A 14411-nucleotide genomic window follows, 5' to 3' on the forward strand; every position below is an offset into this window, starting at 1 on the left:
GACAGCTGTGTTCCGTCCGTATGCAAGCGTAGCGTCGCGTGCAGACAGTCCAATGCCCGGCGTATACAATGACGTGAATCAGAGGCATCCGTGGTACTACCGTGTGTACAGCTAGCAAAACCATCAACTTAATTCATTCACTTTAAATATCTGTTGTCTCATTAAAGATACTGGCCACGTGTTTTTCCCAAGGCAGGTATTTGCAAGGCGCTGACGACATCGGCTTTTAAGTTTCAACATTAAGGGATCCGACACTCATTACAGGAACTTTCAGCATTGCAGCGCGTCAGCAATCGTAAGTATCGAAATAATTATGAAAAATCCGCTTCGATTGCACAAACTACCTGGTGTTTACCTAGGTTAGAGCCTATAACTTTAGAGTAGCCTGTTCCACCAACAATAATCTGCACAAGAATTTAATCCACACGTTGCAGATCACAGATGATAAACTGTCTCAGTCTGGAGTGTATAAAATTACTTGCGGTGACTGTCCGAAATTTTACATAGGTCAGACAGGCCGAGCTCTCATGACTAGATATAAAGAGCACATCCCCAATAGAAGCGGTGATGGCACGAGGGGTCCCATTTATGCAGAACACCTTATACAAACGGCTCATGCGCCGAGTCCTCCGTCTAATATCGAGTTGCTTCATGCTCAAGTTAAGGCTTCAAAATTGGACGTCTTAGAGGAAAAGCAGATTTTTAAACACCTGCAGTATGCCAAAGACGATGTCCTTAACGATCAGCTCCAATTAAAAAACAGCTTGTCGTGCGTTGCTATTAAATAGGTCTTAATTCCCGCATCATCGCTTTTATCATTTGCTCAATTTGCTATTTGTGCGGCAACTTTTGGCAATCAGTTAGGTCCAGATCCATGTCAACTTTGAAATCCCGCTCCCATGCATAAGAAGAGCGTTTTCTGGCCGCGCGCATGCGCAGTGATTTCGATAGCCGCGCATGTGAGCAGCCTGCGGCGCCTCAGTTCGGTGGAGAGCCTGTGACCATCGTACGTTGGTTGGGGCGAGGCAGCACACACAGCGTTTAGATAAGTAATATTATTGACTTGGTACATATGTACCGTGTATTTGTAAAAAAAAATTTATGGCGTCTTGCCGCTGTAGGTGTTGATTTTAGCCTTTGACTATGCCTATTTAGGCAAGCTGTTTTATATTTGTTCTGAAGAAGGCATGATTGCCCACGCTGAAACCTAGGTAAACACCAGGTGGTTTGTGCAGTCGAGGCGGATTTTTCATAATTATTTTAACTCTTTAGAGGTATCAGGAAAATCAGTAAGGGAAAGTGACTATTATTTTATGAAATCTGCGGCTTACCGTTGTGGTAACGAAGTGAGAGAAGCCAGTGATCACTTTGTGTATCGTCGACATGGAAGATTAGCGCACATGTAGAAGGATGGACAAAAAACATCTGCGCCCTTGTTGGAGAAACCTCTGCGCCATTTACCTGCAGGTTTTACGCGAAACTCAGGAAAAGGACAGGAATTCGGAAGTCACTTTTCGAAAATACAAAATTAGAGTCCCGCTTCTGAATCTGCGTCTACCTCTATATACAGGAGTCGGGGAAAATACGGGAACACTGCGAACAATTCAAGCTTGAACACAAATGCAGATGCTTGGCAAGCCTGCAGGTCTGACCGCGAACGGCACACGTGCATTGTCCTTAATAACATTGCAAGTGTTAGTCGTGGTGAGAACAGTGTTTCGTATAGCTGTGTGTGATTAACGATGTGGACATACGGTTGGTGCTCGCCTGGTGGTATTTCCGATAGCCAAAGTGTTACGTATTTCAAAAGGGACCGTGTCTAACAAGGGAACCTCCCCATCGCACCCCCCTCAGATTTAGTTATAAGTTGGCACAGTGGATAGGCCTTGATAAACTGAACACAGATCAATTGAGAAAACAGGAAGAAGTTGTGTGGAACTGTGAAAAAATAAGCAAAATATACAAACTGAGTAGTCCACGGGTCGCATAGGCAACATCATGGACAAAATCAGTTCAGGTGCGTCGTGGTTCCGTGGTAGCGTGAGCAGCTGCTGAACGAGAGGTCTTTGGTTCAAGTCTTCCCTCGAGTGAAAATTTTATTTTCTTTATTTTTGCATAGTTATTATCTGTCCGTTCGTTCATTGACGTCTTTGTTCACTGTAATAAGTATAGTGTCTGTGTTTTGCGACCGCATCGCAAAACCGTGCGATTAGTAGACGAAAGGACGTGCCTCTCCAATGGGAACCGAAAACATTTGATCGCAAGGTCATAGGTCAACCGATTCCTCCACAGGAAGACACATCTGATATATTCTATACGACGCTGGTGACGGCATGTGCGTCACATCACAGGAATATGTTGTCGACGCACCTAACTTGTACACTTGGCGAAGGGGTAAAAAGATTCTTCTACCTTGTCCGATTTAGGTTTTCTTGTGGATGTGATATACCTCCGAAAAAAGTGATGAAAACATAAGAGTTTGTCACATAAACTGAAAATAAAAAATTAAACTTTTCACTCGATGGAAGATTTGAACCTTGGACCTTTCGTTCCGCAGCTGCTCACGTTACCACGAGACCACGGCGCTCCTGCGTTCCCAGTGTCCTTGACGTTGCTTATCTTCCCATGAACTACTCAGTTTGTATATTTTGCTTATTTTTTCACAGTTCCACACAACTTCTTCCTGTTTTCTCAATTGATCTGATTTCAGTTTTTTAAGGCCTATCCACTGTGCCAACTTATAACTAAATCTGAGGGGGGTGCGATTGGGAGGTTCCCTTGTAAGATTTACACCGCATGTACGGAAAGCGGAAAAACAACATCATCTGCTAAAGCACAACGCGGACGAAAGTGTGTGGTTAGTGATCGCGACAGATGATCACTGAAGAGGATTGTGATAAAAAAAATAGGACAACAGCTGAAAAATTCACTGCAGTGCTAAATGCCGCACTCTCGAACCATGTCAGCATTGAAACAACACGAAGGAAACTCCATAAGCTGTGAAATGCAGGGGGAGATGAAATTCCAAAGCCACTCATCAGTGATGCAAATTCCTATAGGAAAATATGTTAGCGAAGCCTAAAAACATGGTGTATGGAGCCATAGACGAGAGTCATTTCGTCAGATGCGTTTGTTGTGCACTTTTTCCAATTTCTGGTCGAGTTTACATTCCAGGAGTGAAACATGGCGGGGTTCCGGTGAGTATTTGGGTAGTCATATCGTGGTATTCCATGCGCCCCATGGTTACTCTGCCAAGGATTATATGACCATGTTGGTTGATCGAGTCCGTCCCATAGTACACTGTTTGTTCCCCAATGCTGATGCTGTGTTCCAAGACGACAGGGTCCTTATTCATACAGCTCACATCGTCCACGACTGCTACTATCAGCACGAGGCTGAATTGTCGCATCTTTTCTGGTCACTACAGTCATCAGATCAAATAGAAAAGTTAGGTCCTTACTGAGAAGCTATGGGGTGTTAGCCCACTGGCACGTGTAGGCAACTGGCTAATTATGCTGCATCCACTTAATGAGCTCCACGAGATAGAAGGCACACAATTAAGGTTAGAAAAGAGCTCGAAACAGTCAAAACAGCCTGCAGCAGAGGAAACAACTACTCGGGCGGCCCCTTCAGCGTGGAAGAAATCACAGTAGGAAATGAATTTAAGGGAAGCCGCTATTTCGATGGCAACTATACCGAATTCCTCGTACATTTTAGTAACTATAAATAAAGTAGCTTGCCAGGTTTTTCATCGATAAATTTCAGGAAGTCAATGTTCCCCATCAACTCAAGACGGCTAAGATCATCGCCATCTTAAAACCAGGGAAAACAAATGATTCCATGGAAAACTATAGACTAATTGCACTACTCAGCGTGATTTACAAATTTTTGAAAACGGGATCAGTCTTGAGATGTTGTTGTTGTGGTCTTCAATACAAAGACTGGTTTGATGCAGCTTAATGTATTCATATATTGGCCTCCCTCTACGATTTTTACCATCCACACTTCCCTCTAATACTAAATTGGTGATCCCTTGTTGCCTCAGAATGTGTCCTACCAACCGTCCGTCCTTCTAGTCAAGTTGTGCCGCAAATTCCTCTTCTCCCCAGTTCTATTCAGCACCTTCTCATTAGTTACGTGATCTACCCATCCAATGTTTAGCATTCTTCTGTAACACCCCATTTCAAAAGCTTCTATTCTCTTCTTGTGTAAACTGTTTTTCGTCCATGTTTCACTTCCATAGATGGTTACGTTCCAAACAACTACTTTCAGAAAAGACTTTCTGACATTTAAATCTATACTAGATGTTAACAAATTTCTCTTCTTCAGAAACGCTTTCCTTGCCATCGGCGGTCTACATTTTACACCCTCTCTTCTTCAACCACCATCAATTATTTTGCTGCACAAATAGCAAAACTCATATATTACTATGTTAAGTGTCTCATTTCCTAATTTAATTCCCTCAGCATCACCTGACTTAATTCGACTACATTCCATTATCCTCGTTTCGCTTTTGTTGATGTTCATCTTGTAGCCTCCTTTCAAGATACTGTCCATTCCATTCAACTGTTCTTCCAAGTCCTTTGCTGCTGTCTCTGACAGAATTACGATGTCATAAGGAAACCTCAAGGTTTTTATTTCTTCTCCCGGGGTTTTAATTACTGCTCCAAATCTTTCTTTTGTTTCCTTTACTGCTTGCTCAATATACAGATTGAATAACGTCAGAGATAGGTTACAGCCCTGTCTCACTCAACCACTGCTTCCTTTTCGTGCCCCTCGACTATTATAACAGCCATTTGGTTTCTCTACAAATCGTAAATAGCCTTTCGCTCCCTGTATTTTACCCCTGCCACATTTAGAAATTGAAAGAGAGTGTTCCAGTCTACATTGTCCAAACCTTTCCCTAAGTCTACAAATGCAATAAACGTAGGTTGGTTTTTCCTTAACCTGTCTTCTAAGATAAGTCTTAGAGTCAGTAATGCCTCTCGTGTTCCTACATTTCTACGGAATCCAGACTGATCTTCCCCGAGGTCATCTTCTACCAGTTTTTCCATTCGTCTGTAAAGAATTCGTGTTAGTATTTTGCAACCGTGACTTGTTAAATTGATAGTTCGGTAATTTTCACACCTGTCAGCACCTGCTTTCTTTGGAATTGGAATTATTATATTCTTCTTGGAGTATGAAGGTATTTCGCTTGCCTCATACATCTTGCTCACCATAGGAAAGAGTTTTGTCAAGGCTGGCTCTCCCGAGGCTATCAGTAGTTTTCACGGAACGCTGTCTGCCCCTGGGCCCTTTTTTCGACTTAGGTCTTTCAGTGCTCGGTCAAATTCTGCACGCAGTATTATATCTCCCATCTCATCTTCATCTAAGTCCTCTTCCATCTCCATAATATTGCCCTCAAGTACATCGCCCTTGGATAGGACCTCTGTATACTCCTTCCACTTTTCTGCTTTCCCTTCTTTGCTCAGGACTGGTTTTCCATCTGAGCTCTTGATATCTCTTTAATTTTCCTGTAGGCGGCATCTGTCTTACCTGAGCTACGTAAACATGACCCAATTGAATATGCAGGATTTCACCTTCAACGAAGCTGCTCGGATGAAGTTTTCTCATTAACAACGTTCACAGAAGCAGTTTACCAAAAACGGTTACAAACTTCAGCCGTGTTTATCGATCTTACAGCAGTATATGACACAGTTTGGAGGCAGAGCATCATACTTTAACTGACGAAAGCGATCCCTTGCAAAACTGCGAGCAACCTTGTCAGTGCCATGATTTCTGATAGATGGTTCTGGACGATCATGGGTAATAGATCGAGCACTCAAATGAAGCAGGGATGTGTTCTGGTTCCCTTGTTATTCGACCTGTATAGAATTGATATGCCTGAAACCAGCTCAAGGAAGTTTGAGTATGCCGACGACATGGCCATGATAGTGTGTTATAAAGACAGAGGCCTCTTGAGACATCTTGACGAAGTACGTAAAAGCTATTGTACTTTCGCCATTGGAGACTGCAACACAGTGTCATGCAGACAAGAAGTCTCAACATTCCACCTCAGCAGCAACTTAGCCAACAGAGAACTCAGTATTTAACTTGAGAAGAAACCACTGTCCCACAGTCGATATCCAAAATGTCAAAGTATCACTCGAGATAGAGCACTGAGCTTCAAGAATCATGTGTCTAACACAGATGACAAAGCTTAGAATTCTCAACAACATCTTGTAGAAACTAGCCGACACATCATGGGAGTCGTCAAGCACCACGGTACAGACCTCAACTCGAAATCTAGTCAAACGGCAGCGTAATATTGTGCACCAGTTTGTTTCAATAGTATTCAATTTAGTCGCATCGATGTCTAACTAAATAAAACTATGCGCCTTATAACAGTCACAATAAAGGCAACCTTAATCTTTTGGCTACCAGCACTAAACAACAAGCTCCTCCTACTCTGCGACGAAAGAAGTCAATCATTAGAAAACTCAAAAAGATTGAGAACAAGGCTGCGCTTTAGACATTCACCCCCAAAAGATTCAGTCTAATTAATCACTGGAGAATGGTGAGGGCCGAACAGGCACCCCTCCTCCATCCCGCCTTCTCATAATATGCGTTGCCTTACCACCACACTGTCCACATTCGACAAGCCTTCCAAAACTTGCTCTACCCTAAACAGATTTCGAACAAACCGTGTCAGATATGTTGACTCGTTGTATAGAGTGTGGAGCTGCAAGGCAAACCGTTAAACTTTTACACTGTCTGAAAAAAGTGGAGCACCCAGAAGACATGGTCGGATGTCAACGTAACTTCGTAACGACCACCAAAGCACAGCTGTGTTGTTCATACTTAGCCTTGTTTCCAGGCCTGGCCGGTATATAAAGGGCGTGGACATTGTCAGATGTCGAATCATTGCTGTGAAGGCCACAAGAATGACACGTACTCCTATGACAGAGTTTAAAAGGGGCCTCATTGTGGGTCTCCTTTCGGTTGGCAGTCGAACCGTGCAATATCCAAATTTGTGGGGGTATTCGGATGTGAAAATGACCCCAGGCTGGACTGCATGTGAATGGGAAGGCAAGCATACTTGTTGTCAACGCTCCGGTTGATCATGTCTGATCACCTCAGGGGAGGATAGTCGTACTGAGCACCACACAAATCGTAGCCCCTGCATATATGGGCCTGCTGTCCCAGAACAAATGATGGACTCCAAGTAACATGTTATGTCATCCCACACCACCAGTCAGAGACTAGCAGCAGCCGGACTAGGAGTTTACCGTCCAACGCGTCGGCTGCCGCTAGCATCACAACATAAACGGCTGTTTCTGGGGTGTTGTCGTGACCTGAAAACATGGACTACTGATGAATGGCGTAGCATGGTGTTCAGCGATCAATTGCGATTCGGCGCTATCCCGGATAACGATCGACTGGGGAAAGTTCGAGGTCCCATTCTTCGAATGCTTTGGCGAGGCACAGAGATGTTACTCCTGCCGTCTTGGGGTGGGGAACCACTGGATTTGATTTCAGATCACGGTTGGTAGCGATTCTGGGACCTCAAAAATGTTCAAATGTGTGTGAAATCTTACGGGACTTAACTGCTGAGGTCATCAGTCCCTAAGCTTACACACTACTTAACCTAAATTATCCTAAGGACAAACACACACACCCATGCCCGAGGGAGGACTCGAACCTCTGCCGGGACGAGCCGCACAGTCCATGACTGCAGCGCCCAAGACCGCTTGGCTAATCCCGCGCGGCGATTCTAGGAACTCTGACGACACATCAGTTCGTCACAGACATAAGTGTTTAACCAGTAACAAATGCTCTCTCTGGTCAAGATGTGCAGTCATTTAGACTAAATAACATAGTGCTTAAGTACGGATACTCTACAGTGGAAATCAGAATAATTATTAATTACAAGACGAATATTTTTAAGAATAATTTACAGGAGATGAGATGGGATGCAATGTACACTGAAGAGCCAAAGAAAATGATTCACCTGCCTAATATCGTGTAGGGCCCCCGCGACCACGCAGAAGTGCCGCAGCACGACGTGGCATGGACTCGACTAATGTCTGAAGTAGTGCTGGAGGGAACTGACACCATGAATCCTGCGCGGCTCTCCGTAAATCCGTAGGAGTACGACGTGATGGAGATCTCTTTTGAAGAGCACGTTGCAAGGCATGCCAGATATGCTCAATAATGTTCATGTCTGGGGAGTCTGGTGGCCAGCGGAAGTGTTTAAACTCACAAGAGTGTTCCTGGAGACACTCTGTAGCAATTCGGTACGTGTGGAGTGTCGCATTGTCCTGCTGGAATTGCCCAAGTCCGTCTGAATGCACAATGGACATGAATGGATGCAGGTGATCAGACGCGATGCTTATGTACGTCTCACCTGTCAGAGTCGTATCTAAACGTATCAGGGGTCCCATATCTCTCCAACTGCACGTGCCCCACACCATTACAGTACCTCTACCGGTTTCAACAGTCCACTGCTGACATGGAGGGTCCACGGATTCATGATGTTGTCTCCATACCCGTACACGTCCATCCGATGGATACAATTTTACATGTTCCTGGTCGGGGGAGTCCCGACCAGGCAGCATGTTGCCAGTCAGCAACCGTCCAATGTTGGTGTTGACGGACACAGGCGATGCGTAAAGCTTTATGTCGTGCAGTCGTCAAGGGTACACGAGTGGGCCTTCGACTCCGAAAGCCCATATCGATGATGTTTCGTTGAATGGTACGCACGCTGACACTTGTTGATGGCCCAGCATTGAAATCTGCAGATACTTGCGGGAGGATTGCACTTCTGTCCCGTTGAGTGATTCTCTTCAGTCGTCGTTGGCCCCGTTCTTGCAGGATCTTTTTCAGACCGCAGCGATGTCGGAGATACGATGTTTTACCGGATTCCTGATATTCACGGTATACTCGTGAAATGGTCGTACGGGAAAATCCCCACTTGATCGCTACCTCGGAGATACTGTGTCCGCCGGCCGCGGTGGTCTAGCGGTTCTAGGCGCTCAGTCCGGAACCGCACGACTGCTACGCTCGCAGGTTCGAATCCTGCCTCGGGCATGGATGTTTGTGATGTCCTTAGGTTAGTTAGGTTTAAGTAGTTCTAAGTTCTAGGGGACTGATGACCACGGATGTTAAGTCCCATAGTGCTCAGAGCCATTTTTTAGATGCTGTGTCCCATCGCTCGTGCGCCGACTATAACGCCACGTTCAAACTCACTTAAAACTTGATGACCTGCCATTCTAACAGTAGTAACCGATCAAACAACTGCGCCAGACTCTTGTTGTCTTATATACGGCGTTGCTGACGGCAGCGCCATTTTCTGCCTGTTTACATATCTCTGTATTTGAATATACATGTCTATACCAGTATCTTTGGCGCTTCAGTTTATAATGAACTAAATGCTAACATAAAATTTAATCTATTACATGACAAATTATTTGGAAATAGCTTTCCGCATAAGCTAATCAGAAAGACACTGAACAGACACGTGAAAAACTATGGATCAGTAGAGGAATCAAAGTACCCTGTAAAAGGAAAAGGGAAACAGTTCAAGACCAAAATCACAGCAGTGTGTTGAAAATCCAGCTTCTATAAAATTCAGTCATTTGAATTCATCATTAACTTCTCCTTCTGGAATTAGGAAAATTATACATTCTCTCAAAAATAAAAGCTCATTTGGTTTTGATGGTGTTTCCAATAAGCTACTAAAACTTGTTCCCCTGTAATAAGTCCAGTCTTATCTGAAATACGTCATCAATCACTAAATCAAGGCAATTTTTCAGAGAGACAGAAATATGCCGTTGTTAAAACACTCTTTAAGAAAGGTGATAAGAGAGATATCAATAACTACCGACCTGTTTCACTGCTAGCACCATTCTCCAAAATTTTGGAGACGATAATGTATTTTAAAATAGTATCTCTACTTAGCAACAATAGTATCCTCGGCAAATCACAGTTTGGGTTTCAGGAGGGTTACTCGACTGAGGATGCCATTTTCTCGTTCACTCACCAGATTTTGCAACCATTAAATAATAAAATACCGCCGGTCGGTATTTTCTGCAACCTCTACGGCATTTGACTTTCGGAAGCACAGTATTCTCCTAGATATATTGACGTTTTAATGGAATTGATGGTATAGCCAAACAATGGATAATGTCATATCTAACCAAAAGAATGCAGGAAGCTATACTTAGGAATTCAAGCAATATAGTCCAGTGACGGAATTTTGACTGGGGGAAACCACGTACGGCGTTAACCAAGGTTCAATCTTAGTGCCACATCCGTAGCTCATAAATGTAAACGACCTTCCGTCTATTATATAACAAACACAATTAGAGCTTTTTGCAGATGACACTAGCATTATAATCAATTCAAGCATACGTACAGAAACAGAAGAAATGGTAAACAAAGTTCTCAAAAGTATTAATGACTGGCTTTCTGCGAATGGTCTCGCAATCAATTTTAAAAAGACACAGCATATTCAGATCTGTACATCTAGAGGTGCTACACCAATGACAAGTGTAACACATGCTGAGGAAATAATAAGTACGATGGTAACTTCAAAATTCTTAAGGGTCCATATTTATGAGAATTTGAATAAGAAAAAACACATCTTGGAACTCCTAGAACAACTTTGTACAGCCACATCTGTGCTTAGAATCACTACAAAAATTTGGGGAGAGACAAATCAGTAAGTGGACATGTTTTCCATATTTTCAATCAATAGTGTCATATGGAATAATGTTCTGGGTTAACTCACCTCTAAGAAAGAAAGCCTTCATTGCCCAAAAACGTGCTCTAAGAATAATATGTTCAGCTCATCCATTATCATCTAGTAGACATCCGTTTGAGGAATTAATCATTCTGACTACTGCTTTACAGTATATTTATTCACGCATTAAGTTTGTTGTGAATAATCCACTGCAGTTCAAACGGAACGATGAGGTACATAATTACAATACCAGAAAGAAAAACGACATTCATTACTCCACATTAAGGTTGTATTTAGCACAAAAAGTGGTGCACAATACTGCAACAAAAATTTATTATCACTTACCCAATGATATAAAATGTCTGACAGACAGCAAAGTAAACTTTGATAACAAACTCAGAAAGTTTCTCCTTGACGACTCCTATTCCGTAGAAGAGTTTCTATTACTATAATGTGTAAAAGGTGATCGGTAGGAATTACTAATTTACATCTGTATATCCTTTTTATTTTTGTAAAAAAGAACTTAGAAATGTTCAGAATGTAACCATATGTACAAATTAATTTGAGATGTGAATGTAACATGTCACGTTCCACATCATCACGACCTATCGGGCAAAATGATCCATGGAACGTGTAACTAACTACCCAGGATATCAAGGACCAGTTACAACAGTTGTGCTCCAGCTTGCTTCATTGGAGGAAAGAAGGAAGTAAGAGTAGTGTTTAACGTCACGTCGACATCGATGTCGTCAGGGGCGCAACGGCTTTGTGATACCCTTCCCAACCGTATCAGTGCATGCGAGCCGGCCAGAGAAAGTGCAGCGTCATACTGATAAGTGGGCCCTTACTGCCAAATTCTTTGTAAGCGTGTCCTAATTTTGCAACCACTGATATAACATCAGGTACACTATCAACCTGTGAAGTTTCATATCGTTTCTTCCTTTCCTTCTGGGTGCTTCACATTTTTTGTAAGCCAGTGTAGTTAAAGATTGCTCATTGAAGGGTTTCACTGCTGATTGCTCTGAATTCCTGCTTACTACTGTAAAGGCGATAGAATATATCAGCAGTATGGAAATTCGGCTGTAGTTGTGTCCTCGCATGTTTTGTGATTTTATATATTTCACTTATTTTTATATCTACCCTTTTTTTTGTTCCTATATGACTCGTATGTTTTCTATGAATACTTAATGTTTGCATTGTAGGCTATTTATTTTTAATTAATTCATGAAATGTACTACGTCATATGCCAAACAAATACACAAATGTAGGACTAATATGCTGTTTCTCTACAGAACTGATAAATCCAAATATCCTTTGCAATGGAAAAGGTTTGTATCACGCACCTGCAACAGTAACACGTTTTGTATTCTGTTTAGGTATTCTAACTTCACTGGTAGCTTCTTACCAGTACATGAAATTCTACGTGTATATCTTAGAATACACGATTATTTAACCGACATGCTGTTTAAGGGTAGCAACTTCGGGACCAATTTCAGGTGAAATGCTGTATTTCAGTGATAAAGGTACTAAATTTTCGAAAAGGACGGCGCTCGGCGCTTAAGATTTCTCCATATAGTTTAGGTCCGACCTAGATAAGGGAAGCATGTCAGTAGCATTACTGACTATCCCAAGACACCTACGTTCCGAATTTTTCCTCGTAGTCGACTGCAGAGGCACTGTGCTGTGTGTGATGATGTAGAGCAGCATGTAAGAAGTTTCATGCACCAGTGCTCGTACCATTCCCACCCCTCCCACTCCCCCCTCCCCATTTCCCCTACCTTGCAAGCAAATCTTTGTGGGATATCCAATAAAAACATTTATTTTTGCCTCAGAGGTTAATTAAGAATGTCTAATAATTGTTGATGTAGCTGCAAATGGAAGTGTAATAATAAATGTATTAGGGTCGTTCAATAAGTAATGTTCGACATTTTAAAAAAAGTCATGAATATACATAGACAAACGTCCTTGTTGGTGCTTCACATTTGATGTTCGTTCTTTGCGCCGGTGAAGTTTCGAACCGTTCTGGTAGATGGCAGAACCGTAGAAGAGCCTCAAAATGTCACCTACATACGACTCACGTTTCAATCAGGGTGTTGTTATTGAATTCTTGTGTGCAGAAAATGAAACCGTGGTGACCATCCATAAGCGTTTGTGTGCAGAGTATGGCGATGCTGCAATTGATAAGAGTACGGTTGGGCGATGGATAAAGAACGTTACAGCCTCAGGAAATGCAGAAACAGAGATCCATGATCAGACACGATCGGGACGTCCTGTCACAGCCACTACTCCAGATACGCTGAATCGTGCGGATGCCATTATTCGTGCCGACTGGCGCATCATAAGTCGACAATTGGCTTTACAGCTCAAAAAATGGCTCTGAGCACTATGGGACTTAACACCTGAGGTCATCAGTCCCCTAGAACTTAGAACTGCTTATACCTAAATAACCTAAGGACATCACACACATCCATGTCCGAGGCAGGATTCAAAGCCGCGACCGTAGCGGTCGCGCGGTTCCAGACTGAAGCACCTAGAACCGCTCTGACACAACGCTTTACAGTTGTGGGACATCATTGGAAGTGCGTCTGCAATGATAGAGACTCTCGGATATTCAAAGAGATGCTCACGATGGATTCCACGAATGCTCACAGCGGACCACAAGATTCAAAGAAAGGCCATTTAATCTGAACTGTTGGAGCGTTTTGACACCGACGGATAGGCCTTTCTGTCACGGATCGTTACGGGGGACGAAAGTTGGGTGCAGCACTTTGCGCCGGAAACAAAAAGGCAGTCCATGGAGTGGCGTCATCCTCATTCAACACAAAAAAAGAAATTCAAGACAACCTCCTCTGCTGGGAAAGTCATGGTGACAGTCATCTGGGATTGTGATGGCGTCGATCTCGTGGATGTGATGCCAAGAGGGTCAACCATCAATTCAGAGGCATACGTGAAGACTCTGAATAAACTCAAGAACCGTTTCCGATGTGTTCGATCGGACAAGAATCCAGCAGAAATCTCGCTCCAACACGATAATGCTCGCGCACACACAAGTACGAGAACTCGGGAACACATCGCCAAATTGGGTTGGACATCATTGCCTCATCCACCCTGCAGTCCAGACCTGGCACCCTCGAACTTCCATCCCTTTGGGCCACTTAAATATTATCTACGGGGAACACTCTTTGAAGGTCACGAGAGTGTCAGTCATGCAGTAAAAACATGGCTACGCCTACAGGACAAGAGCTTTCACCAGCAGGGAATACATGCTCTTCCACAAAGTTGGCTTACGTCCATATACCGTGATGGAGAATACGTAGAAAAATAGGACATGGACAAGACACGTTGATGTATATTGTCACCAAATTCCGACTCCTAATAATAAATATGTTCTGAGGAAAAAAAATGCGTGGCATTACTTACTGAACGACCCTCGTAGTTTACATTAATAATTTTCCTAAATCAATCCTCCACGACTTCTTTCCAGTTAAGTGAAAGCTAATTGGGAGTTTGATACGATTTTCACTGACAGGCAGGCTGATTCATGAGGAAGGTTTGCAAATATAATTTATATACCGCCTGTGCGTGGACAGGCCTACTTTCGTCATAGTCTGGAATCCGCCGCGTACAGGGCTAAGAGGAGTGGGGTACAACACCACCGATACAGGACAAAGCACCGGACTTGACTTAG

At 43.1% G+C, this 14411-nt stretch overlaps 1 protein-coding gene across 1 annotated transcript in view; it reads right to left on the reverse strand.

Moving 5' to 3' along the window:
* The window catches only part of LOC126249461 (gamma-aminobutyric acid type B receptor subunit 2), a 370961-nt gene that overhangs the window by 69238 nt on the left and 287312 nt on the right, over positions 1-14411 (reverse strand). The window lies entirely within an intron of this gene.

This window comes from Schistocerca nitens, chromosome 3 (assembly GCF_023898315.1).
Source record: "Schistocerca nitens isolate TAMUIC-IGC-003100 chromosome 3, iqSchNite1.1, whole genome shotgun sequence".
NCBI lineage: Eukaryota > Metazoa > Arthropoda > Insecta > Orthoptera > Acrididae > Schistocerca > Schistocerca nitens.